The sequence below is a fragment of the Dendrobates tinctorius genome, unplaced genomic scaffold (genome assembly GCF_039654945.1).
Source record: "Dendrobates tinctorius isolate UK_male_01 unplaced genomic scaffold, ASM3965494v1 ptg000029l, whole genome shotgun sequence".
In the NCBI taxonomy this organism is placed as follows: domain Eukaryota; kingdom Metazoa; phylum Chordata; class Amphibia; order Anura; family Dendrobatidae; genus Dendrobates; species Dendrobates tinctorius.
Genome location: NW_027361697.1, coordinates 34,286,235 through 34,297,249, shown reverse-complemented (window position 1 = coordinate 34,297,249; position 11,015 = coordinate 34,286,235). Strand labels below are relative to the sequence as shown.

The window sequence follows — 11,015 nt, the reverse complement described above, 5'->3', positions numbered from 1 at the left end:
AATAATTTTAAAAAATTAATAAAAAGGTTATTCTCACCTTCCGACGGCCCCCGATCTCCTCTCCACGCTCCCGGCATCTTCTGGTCCCAGTAATGCTTAGCGCGAAGGACCGGAGATGAAGTCACTCTCGCGAGAGCGCGACGTCGTCAGCGGTCTTTCGCGCACAGTATTACTGGGACTGGAAGATGCCTGGCGTGTGGTCAGAGGAGGGAAAGAGTCCGGGGGCCGTGAGAAGGTGAGTATATCACTATTTTTTTATTTTAATTCTATTTTTTACAGGTTTATGGTACCCAGGGCCTGGAGGAGAGTCTCCGCTCCTCCGCACCCTGGGTACCATCCGTATATTGAGCGCTAGCGCCGCAGATCTCCCGATGGTAGCGTGCGTCGTTCAAATGCCACGCCAATTCGTGGCCGGACTGCACCTGTCGCTGATTGGTCGCGGCCGGCCGCGACCAATCAGCGACGCGGGATTTCCGTTACAGACAGAATTAGACGATTACATGGTAGATTAATATAGAGTAGAATTAATTTCAGCCTATTGGTTCGGCCCTCCACAACAGTCACGGTCTCTCATGTGGCCCCTCAGGAAAATTAATTGCCCACCCCTGGTCTACATGAATTACTAGCCCACCCACCATCCCTGTGAAGCAGTATTCATAAGATAAGCTAAAAAGTTATGGAAGCAGAGTTTTTTAATCTGCATTAAAAGGGATGTCAAGGCTAGGGGCTCAAGTCTGCAGTCACTCTATGTGACTGCAAACCTGTGAATGCTCACAGCACGCACTCTGCGCGCCGTAAGGATTCTTCAGTGCCGGGCATTCATGTAATTGCAAGTTTTCAATTTACATACTTCCGGCCACATTCCGACTACATGTGTCTGACCTCACTCAGTTCACTTGAATTGGATGGGGCCGTGCACGTCTAGTTGGCACGTGACGATGTGTATGCAAATCGTATACTTTTAGTCACGCATCCACCTGCTCCCGATGCCGCGATAGTGCACACTGTGAGGATTCACAAGTCTGCAGTCATATAGACTCACTGCAGACTTGAATCCCAAGCCTAGACACCCCCTTTAATGTTAAAAGAGGCAAAAATATATTCATTTTCTATTGCACTTGTTTTACCTGATTAGTGCTGCTTTTGTTGCACTTACTAATGTGTTATACACTATACTCACAATAGTTGAAGTCTAATGCTGGTACGACTGCGAGATGACCACCTGCTCCGTGCTTAGGTTTCATCCCGATGTGGTAACAATACTATGGGGGGGGCAGAGCATCCTGTGCTCAGTTAATAATTTACAAAGAACCCCTTCTGCATGAGGAATAAAACCAGTAGATCCCAGTGATGCTATTATTGTGAGTCATTAGACCTGTGATCGGCTGTAATACAAGGACAGCATAATGCCTGCAATACTCTCGTCTAGTTTGGTTTTATTCAACAAACGAGCAGACTTACTTGTTCCTGACTTTTAATAGCGATTTCCCGTTTCAAAGGGTTTTCCAGAAACAACTTTCTGAAAATGATAAAAGAGCTGTCACTCAGGCCCCACAGGTACGAGTCTCCGCCGCCGCTCTGGTCTTTAGTGATGTCACGACTACAACGCAAGAGACTGCTGCAGCCAATCACTGAGCTCAGCGGCTGGTGCCATCTACATTGAAATCACTTTAAGGGCTCGCTCACAGTAGCATATAGCAACTGATGATCCTCTCATGCGAGAGTATCGGATACTATATGCAAAAGACCCTCGGCTTAAACTCTGCTGCGAGCGTGATCCGAGCGTCGTCTTACTGTGATCTGAATCTCTTACATGCGAAAACTGGATCACAGGTGCGGAGAAGATGCAGAACTTAATGTCTCCATCTGGTGAGTTGGTGTAGATCGGACTGCACTCAGCTGATGTCCAAGTGCAGTCTGGTGTTTTGCACACAAAAATAGACTTTATGGGTGCACGCCATCTGTTACATGCTGCCAATTGCAGAATGCAGCAATATCCTTGTCCTTCCGGATCGGTATGAGAAAATATCTGCTAGTCTACACTGTGCCATAGTATAAAATGGGAGCGAGTGCTGTCAGATGGAACATCACACAGGACTAGTCTGAGTTATACGCTGGCTACTCCCCAGTGTGTGCGAGCCCTAAATATTGAGCTCTGGACACTGTCCAAAGGGGCACATACATGTGACTGAGAACGTCAATTATTAGTTACAAATGACCCGTCTGTCACGGATGGCCTTTCCCAATTATTCACCGTCAGCAAAACCTTCTTCATAAAGAATTGTAAGAAAAAGTTTCTTCCTACAACAACCAATTAGATTGCATCTTTCATCTTCATGCCTTCCGTGAAACGATGAAAGCTGGACCCTGATTGGATGCTAACCATAACATACACTTATTGCGGTGCTTCTTTCCCGTTTCCCTATATTTGGGGGAGTACATTTTAGGCCTCTTTCACACTTCAGTTTTTTTGCATCAGTTCAAATCCGCCAAAAAGTCAGACAAGCGGATCCGTTCTCAACTGATGTGAACGGATGGCACAGGATCCGTTTTCAGTCGGATCCTGAAAATGAGGAAATTTAAAGGAAACGCTGGCCGGGAAGAGGAGAGAGAGAGAGAGGAGAGAGAGAGGGAGAGGAGAGAGAGGAGAGAGAGAGGAGAGAGAGAGAGATTTTTTTTTGTCCGGCACCCAGAAAGGATTTCGGGTTAAATCAGTCTCTGGAGGATCCGCCAGAGAAAAAAACGTTACAAGCTCCGTTTTGAAATCTTTGAGGATGGTGACGGACAGAAACTTTTGGCGGATCCTCAAAAAACGGATGCAACGGACAGCAATCCGTCACAATCCGCCATTAATGAAAGTCAATGGGGAAAAAAACGGATCCTCAAAAAAAATTTGAGGATCCGTTTTTTTTCAAAACCTGGCGGATTGTGACTGATTGTAAAAGACTGAAGTGTGAAAGAGGCCATAGTTTCACTAAAGATCCGGACTCTACACACAACACAGCAGCCACCATAAATCCTGGCTAAACGTACAAAGCCATACATACACCAAAAAACGCCGACTCCCGTGTCTATTGTGCACTGCTGCCCACACTAATCATGGCGGACGAACAATTAGAGGCAGTTCCCAGAACGACCAGCGTCACACGCGAGAAATAGCGGGCGCCATCTTTGTATCTGGCAACTTCCGCAAAAACCTCGCTTGACCACGCTTGTACGGCTGCGTGCTGACGTTGTCCGTTGGCGGTCGGCCATCTTTTCTGGCGCCGGGGGTCTCGCTCTGTGGTGTGTGCGGAGCGGAAGATAACGGGAGTCCGGGCTGCGGGGAAGTGCTTGCGGCCTGTGTGACTCCGCGGGGTGCAGCGCAAGGTAACGGCTCAGGCCATTTGGGAAGGGGAACTGAGCAGAGGCAGCATCCTCCCGACCCTCTCCATAAGCGTCATAACTCCGCGCCACCACCAGCGCCGCCGCCATTCACTCCGCTGCCGGGAACACAGCGCGCTCAGCTCATTCTCCGCGGGGAGGACGCGGGAACCCCCAGGTGAGGCTCCGCCGCCCGCTCCACGGCTCCCCGCCGCCCGTCTGTGCTGCCAGTGTGGCGTGCTGTGTGTGTGAGGAGGAGGCCGGCGCCGTGCAGGCCGCAGGGTCCCCGCATCCCGCCGAGCACAGTGGATGGAGGGGGCTCTGCACCTTGCTCCTGCGATCGAGATGAGGAGCGATCCCTGCTCCCATATTCTAGCTGCCCAATGATCTATTGGATCCCAGTTTCGATGAGACAAACCCGACCAGATCCATCGGTACAATCAATGGATCTTCATATACTGTGATCACCATGTAATCAGAGCAGGAATGGTGGCCCCTCTGGGCAGTGTGGGGTCTCGGCAGCTCTGCGCACACATCCCTGGGGTCCACCATCAGCACCTGCTCTCTGGATCTCCTCTGCAGGGTAATGGGGCGGATACGTTACACCTAGATCTGTCCTGAACCCATACACCTCTTCTAGTTTTTCTTTGTGATTTGTCATCTATTTCCTCCATTTATTGTATAGCACCAGCATTTTTATGGCCCATCTGCCATGATTGGGAAGGGGTGTGTGGGGGGGGTCTATTGTTTTGTTTTTTTTTACAATGTGGCCATGATCTGGAGCAGAGAGTGCGGTAATATTTATCCCATTTCAGTCCCTGAATATCAGCGGTGACCAGCAGATGGGACAGGACGGTGTCATCTTTGTCCCGGGACGGCCTTGTTCAGAGACGATCTATAAACAAAAGGTTTCGGCTCATTATCTTGACAATGAAATCAGGATGTGAGCTAATCACTGCGGCCTGGACCTCCCTTGGTGGTGTGAACCAATAAGTGGGGTCCCCTGTGCATCGTTTAACCGATCACCTGCCAGACGGAGGAGGCAGGACGTGTCCTCCGCCATTCTCGGGTTATCTAGCACGCCAGTGATTAGGTTATCTCCCCAATTCCTAATGGTTTGTTTCCACTGAACACTCTTCCTTTGTGTTTATTCCTAAAGGTTTTCATTTGGCATTGTAAAACCGTTTTCTTAATTTATTAATCACGAATTGCTCAAAATTCACATCAGGGTTCAATATTAGGCCGTCGTTCCGATATGTATTGCATACGTGTATATAATATATATATTTTTTTTTTTTTGCTATGCGGCCATTAGCGGGCATATGCTAGTGCATACTGTGCAGTTGCAGATCTCACCAGCACATATTGGTGACTATGCATACCTCTGACTCGCAGGCCTGTTGTCTCGTGAACAGAGCCTACCGGAAACCATTAGTAGGAATTATTGATGTATCCGTAGTCAGCGCTCTCACCTTCTGCAGCTGTATGAAGCAAGTTGTCATGTGCGAGTGGGTTTCCAATAAATCTGCTGTACAGGGCTGGGTTCAGATCACGTTCATGATTTCCGCTTAGCAAGTATGCCTTGACATTTTTTTTTTGTTTATGCTGTGTCCTTAGGGTTTCATTAGCCTGAAGACTGTTGTGTCCTTTTGGCCTCCACCAGTCTAGTGTTCTGTAAAAAGTAAATGTACACCGTGAGGCCCTTCTTTGTTTTCTCATAGTGGGACTGTTAGTAATGGATGTATCCCAATTGTCAGAGATGTCATTTTTTTTTCCTTAGGCCGGTGATGCCAGAAACTTGCACAAGTCTCTCGCATCAATACCCGGCGCTGCCGCCGGCACTCAGGACCGGAGCGTGTAGCTGCATAGAAATACATGCAGCCGCACGCTCCCTGAGTGCCGGCGGCAGCGCCGGGTGTTGATGCGAGAGACTCGTGCGAGTTTCTCGCATCACACGCTAGTGTGAAACCGGCCTTATATATACAAAATTGTGTTTTAAAGGGAATCTGTCATATCACAAAATGCTGGTGATCTGAAGCTGTTACAAAGCTCCACGGCGGCTGCAGTGAAAACCCGGCTGCCAGGAGGAAGATAACTTTATTCCCTCAGGCTTTCAGTCATGGAGGTGTGGCTTCTGTCACCACTCACTTCATAGTAACCACGCCCCAGCACTGACTGACAGCCAGCTCAGCATTGCATCAGTGCCAGGCCATGGTTACCAGGTGCTGTGGAGTCGGAGGTCTGACTCCACGACACTGGTCACCACTGAGCATGTACATAAAGTGCAGCATTGATTCATCTCAACTGAAATCCCAGATCCTTAGATCAGGAACAGAACAGACATTTATAAAACATTTCAAAACTTTCCCAAATTATGAAAACATTTACAGCCCATCCTGCATTGTACTACTGAACCCTATGTATTTTAGGAGTTGGTTCATTGTATTGCAACTCCACAGCCCTGGTGGTTACAGCCACCACTCACCATGTACTGAGCGGTGACAGAAGCCACACCTCCATGCCTGAAAGCCGGAGGCGGCCAAGAGGAGTAAAGTTAAAGGGACTGTTTGAACAGTCATTCTGTGCTGAAAAAAGTCCCGCCGCTCGTTGCTTCATGGCATGGCCAATCATTTATATACTCCACCCCACCCCCCTTCTTTGAGTGACAGCTCTAGCTTCATAGGATCAGAGAAGGGTGGAGATAGATGGAAACCAAGCAGGCGGGAAGATGTATGTAAATGACCGCACCGTGAAGCACCGAGCGCCTGTACTTGGTTTGAACAATCATTCTGTGCTGACAGTCCTATGAATTTCCTCCTGGGAGCCGGGTTTTCAGTGCCGTGACCTGGGAACATTGTAACACTGTTTAATCTTCAGATCAACCCCACATCTGCAGGAGAATTGCAATTTGGGACGTGACCAGGCTCCATTTAAAGAAGCAGTAAAGTGGTTCTCCAGTGAAAAGCAAGTTATCAACTCTTGTCAAGATAGGTGGTAACTGGTAGGTTGGAGTAAGACCACTTGGACTCTCACCGATCGGGGGAATAGGGAACCTTTATCCCTGTTGTATTGGAGCAGGACTGCATATTACCGATTGTCGCTCCACTCATTCTCTGAGGCTGCCAGAGAAATGCGAAGCGCAACGCTCAGAAGCCCCATAGGGAGTCGATGCAGCGACGGCTGAGCATGCGCACCGCTGCTCCATTATAAGGGCTTATTCACACATCAGTTTCTGTATGCCAACACCTGGCAGGAGTGGAACTGACAAAGAAAAACTGTAATTGAAAGATTGATACCTGATCTGTGTTTTGGCATAGAAATACTTATCACAAATACTGATGTGTGAATAAAGCCTATCAGTGATAAATGCGCCCCGTTCTGCCGATCAGTGCAGGTCCCAGTTGCAGGACCCCACCTATCAATAGGTTATCATCTGTTCTGTTAATTGGTGATAACTTGTTTGTTTTATAGGTAGATGCTTGTAGAAAGAATCCATTTTGTAGTTTAGTTAAAATGAAGATATTTTTACAGTATATACACCGTCTATAAATGTTGGGGTTTTTTTTGCTCGTTGCCTTGGTTACCGGCCACCACTGAAGTCCATCAGTGCTGGCTGGACTTGTGCCCTGATTACAGGAAAGATGTATATCTTTGTACCATGTTAGCCAGTAGATAGAAAAATATTTAAGGTACTGTCACACTTTGCGATGTACCAGCGATCCCGACCAGCGATATGACGCAGTCAGGATCGCTGGTACATCGCTAAGTGGTCGCTAGTGAGCTGCCACATAGGCAGATCTCACCAGCGACATCGCAGGGGACGGGGGTCGCTACTTACCTGTCACACCAGGCGATCCTGCGTCCTCCCGCCCGGCTCCACGCGTCGCTCGTCCTCACAGCAGGAAGCGCCGCAGGAAGCTGACGACGAGAAACAGTCCAGCCTGTTCTCGCGCGATCAGCGATAACCAGCGGGGGAGCCGGTCGTAGGTAAGTATCAGACACAGCGATATCGCTAGCAATATCGCTATAACGTCACTAGTTATAGCGATATTGCTAGTGATATCTCTTAGTGTGACAGGCCCTTTAGAATTGAGTGTCCTCAGTGGTTGATACCGTTTAATGGCTAAAGGTACTGTCACACTTAGCGATGTACCAGCGATATGACGTGGTCAGGATCGCTGGTACATCGCTAAGTGGTCGCTAGTGAGCTGCCACACAGGCAGATCTCACCAGCGACATCGCAGGGGACGGGGGTCGCTACTTACCTGTCACACTAGGTGATCCTGCGTCCTCCCGCCCGGCTCCACGCTCGTCTCTCCACATGAAGCGCCGCAGGAAGCTGACGACGAGAAACAGTCCTGGACGTTCTCGCTCGATCAGCGATAACCAGCGGGGGAGTGGGTCGTAGGTAAGTATCAGACACAGCGATATCGCTAGCAATATCGCTATAACGTCACAAGTTATAGCGATATTGCTAGCGATATCGCTTAGTGTGACAGTACCTTTACTGAAAAGATTGTGATTACAAATGTTTTCAGTAGTGATTGTGATCACTGCTCGGGGGCACGTTGTTAGCTCCTGATGCCGGGGCCAGCTTCAGTGCACCTGTGCTCCTCCAATGCTACAGAGGCTCAGCTGACTCTTATAGCACCAACTTAGGGCCCATCAAGACTACCATATCTTCAGTCCGAGTGCAGTCTGAAAAAGCATTAGATCACACTCGGACCAATGTTATTTTATAAGGCCATGCACGTGCCCGATTTTCATTTTTTCCTTGCACAGACTCCGCCCAAGTTGGATTTGTTGAGTGGATCATGCTCATCTACACAAGTCAATGAGTTTGTGGAAAATATTAGACTGCACTCAAATGACATCTAAATGCAGTCTGATTTTCACGGACTGACAGAATGGAGATGTGTTGTTTTCCCCTTTTTCTCATCCGAGAGAATCTGATCACGATGTGATTAGCATAACTGCCCCGATTTTCTTGGATGAGAGAAAATAAGCTGGTGTGACCCTAACCTAAGAGTGAACTGTGTGGGCTAGCAACTCGATAGTGCTTCTGGTCCAAATTGTCAATCAAGCAGACAAGCACTGTAGTCCCTAGGAGGCTGGGAATCTGCGCTCCGGAAGAAAGAATATGGGATCAGCACTAAGTGTTCATACCCATCACTATTTTTTTTTTTTTTTTTTAACACCTAGCATCCAATTTCCTTGCGGTTCTCTATGTAATTTACACACAATTTTCCAAGGAACTATTCTTCAAGATATATATAATTAATAACCATCAAAGTCTACGTAGAAAGGTAACTGCGTGCTGATATTAATAGCCTAGGAAGGGGCCATGGATACTGGCCCACTCCCAAACTAAAAACATCAGCTCTCAGCCACCCCAGAAATGGCACATCCATAAGATGTCAGTTCTGGCACTTAGCCTCTCTCTTTTCACTTGCCTTGGTGCCGTGGCAAGTGGGGTGATAGTATTGGGGTTGATGCCATCTTTGTATTGTCACATGACATCAAGCCCAGACGTTAGTAATGGAGGGGTGTCTAAAAGAGGGCCCCCCCCATTATTAACACTATAGTCAAATAGTAAAAAAAATAACACCCCAAATAAAGTCCTTTATTTGAACAAATGACAGACTCCTTTATTGACTCTGGATTAACCAAAATCACTTATACTCAAATTATGCCCAATCCAATACGAAGGTGACATCAACCCCAATAATATCACCCCACTTGCCACTTCACCAGAGCAAGTGGGAAGAGCAAGGCCAAGTATCAGAATTGGCGTATCTTATGGATCCGCCATTTCTGAGTCGGCTTAGAGCTGATGGTTTTTCGTCTGGGAGGTGGCCAATATCCATGGCCCGTTAGGCTATTAATATCAGCCTGCCGCGCCTAGGCATTACTGGTTATTATAGGTGGACCCTACACTTTTTTCTGGGGAGGGGGGTTCCCCATTTTAATAGCCAGGAAAGGCTAAGTATACAACTGTAAGCTGATACTAATAGCCTGGGAAGCTCCATGGTTATTACCCCTTTCCCAGGCTATAACCATCTGCCCTCAGCTGTCCGCTATCCCTCCACTGATTAATAAAACTTTGTGGCATCCCATGCCATATTTCTCAGATTTCTTTATGTATTAAGTACATGTTCAGTAAGCTACAAGAAGCGCTGCACTAATTATACATGTGACTGACATCTATGTCTATCCTATTCTGTTGGCTCCTGCTGTGATTTTACTGTAAGAATCTGCAGATGAGCAGGGAATCATAAATTAACTGGCCAGGGTGCAATCCGATTTTTTTTTTTTTTTTTTTTTCAAAACGGCAGACTTTGGCTAGTTTCACACTTGCTTTTTTTTGCAGCGCGTTTTTCCCGCAAAAAAACGCATTGAAAAAACGCATACATATGCATACAACTGCTGCGTTTTTTTCAAGCATTTTTATGAGCATGCATGAAAAAAACGCAGCGTTTTTATGCGTTTGTATGCGTTTTTAGTGCGTTTTTACCGCGTTTGCGGTTTTTTCCAACATTTTTAGGTGGCCCCTCACACTACCCAAACCATGACTTTACTAACCCTAACCCTGACCCTAACCCTAACCCTGACCCTAACCCTTAACCAAATCATACTTAACCCTAACCCAAACCCCAAACCCTAAACCCTAACTAACCCTAACCCTGACCCTAACCCTAACCCTGACCCTAACCCTTAACAAAACCATACTTAACCCTAACCCTGACCCTAACCCTGACCCTAACCCTTAACAAAACCATACTTAACCCTAATCCTGACCCTAACCCTGACCCTAACCCTTAACAAAACCATACTTAACCCTAACCCTGACCCTAACCCTTAACAAAACCATACTTAACCCTAATCCTGACCCTAACCCTGACCCTAACCCTTAACAAAACCATACTTAACCCTAACCCTGACCCTAACCCTAACCCTGACCCTAACCCTTAACAAAACCATACTTAACCCTAATCCTGACCCTAACCCTGACCCTAACCCTTAACAAAACCATACTTAACCCTGACCCTAACCCTGACCCCAACCCTGACCCTAACCCTGACCCTAACCCTTAACAAAACCATACTTAACCCTAATCCTGACCCTAACCCTTAACCAAACCATACTTAACCCTGACCCTAACCCTAACCCCCTTAACTAACCCTAACTCTAACCCAAACCCCTAAATTCCATGGTTAAAAAAAAACCGCATATGCAAAAAAACGCATACATGAGCATGCCAGTGCGCACATATGCGCATCCATAGGCTATAATGGCCATTTTTAGCGCAAAACGTGCGCATATGTGCGCATGCGCTTTTTTGCAGGGCCAAAAAATGCAACATGCTGCGTCTGGAAAATACCAACGCACACCCCAAAAAAACGCAGCGCATGAAAATCGCATACATGCGCTTACCAGCGCGCAGGTATGCGCACCCATGTTAAATATAGGGGAAAAAACGCATGCGCAGGTATGCGTTTTTTTCCAGCGCTAAAAAACGCAAATGTGAAACCAGCCTTAGACTGATGGACAAAAATTGGTGTGTGAAACCGGCCTTAGGCTTGATGTAGATGTTTCCCGTGAGTGCTCTGTGAAGGGGGCAGGCCGGCTCATGCCATTTGCCAAGCAACCAC

The 11,015-nt window shown here is 47.4% G+C and overlaps 1 protein-coding gene across 5 annotated transcripts in view; it reads left to right on the top strand.

Moving 5' to 3' along the window:
* The first annotated feature begins 3,192 nt into the window (after window positions 1-3,192).
* Window positions 3,193-11,015, top strand: part of PRRC2C (proline rich coiled-coil 2C) — a 147,631-nt gene continuing 139,808 nt past the window's right edge. For 2 of the 5 annotated variants that reach the window (XM_073571541.1, XM_073571539.1), the window contains exon 1: window positions 3,194-3,369. The gene's annotated coding sequence lies outside the window, so the exon portion shown is untranslated. Of the gene's footprint in view, window positions 3,542-11,015 lie in introns of all 5 variants that reach the window. The other 3 variants (XM_073571543.1, XM_073571540.1, XM_073571542.1) reach the window with 3 other exon arrangements.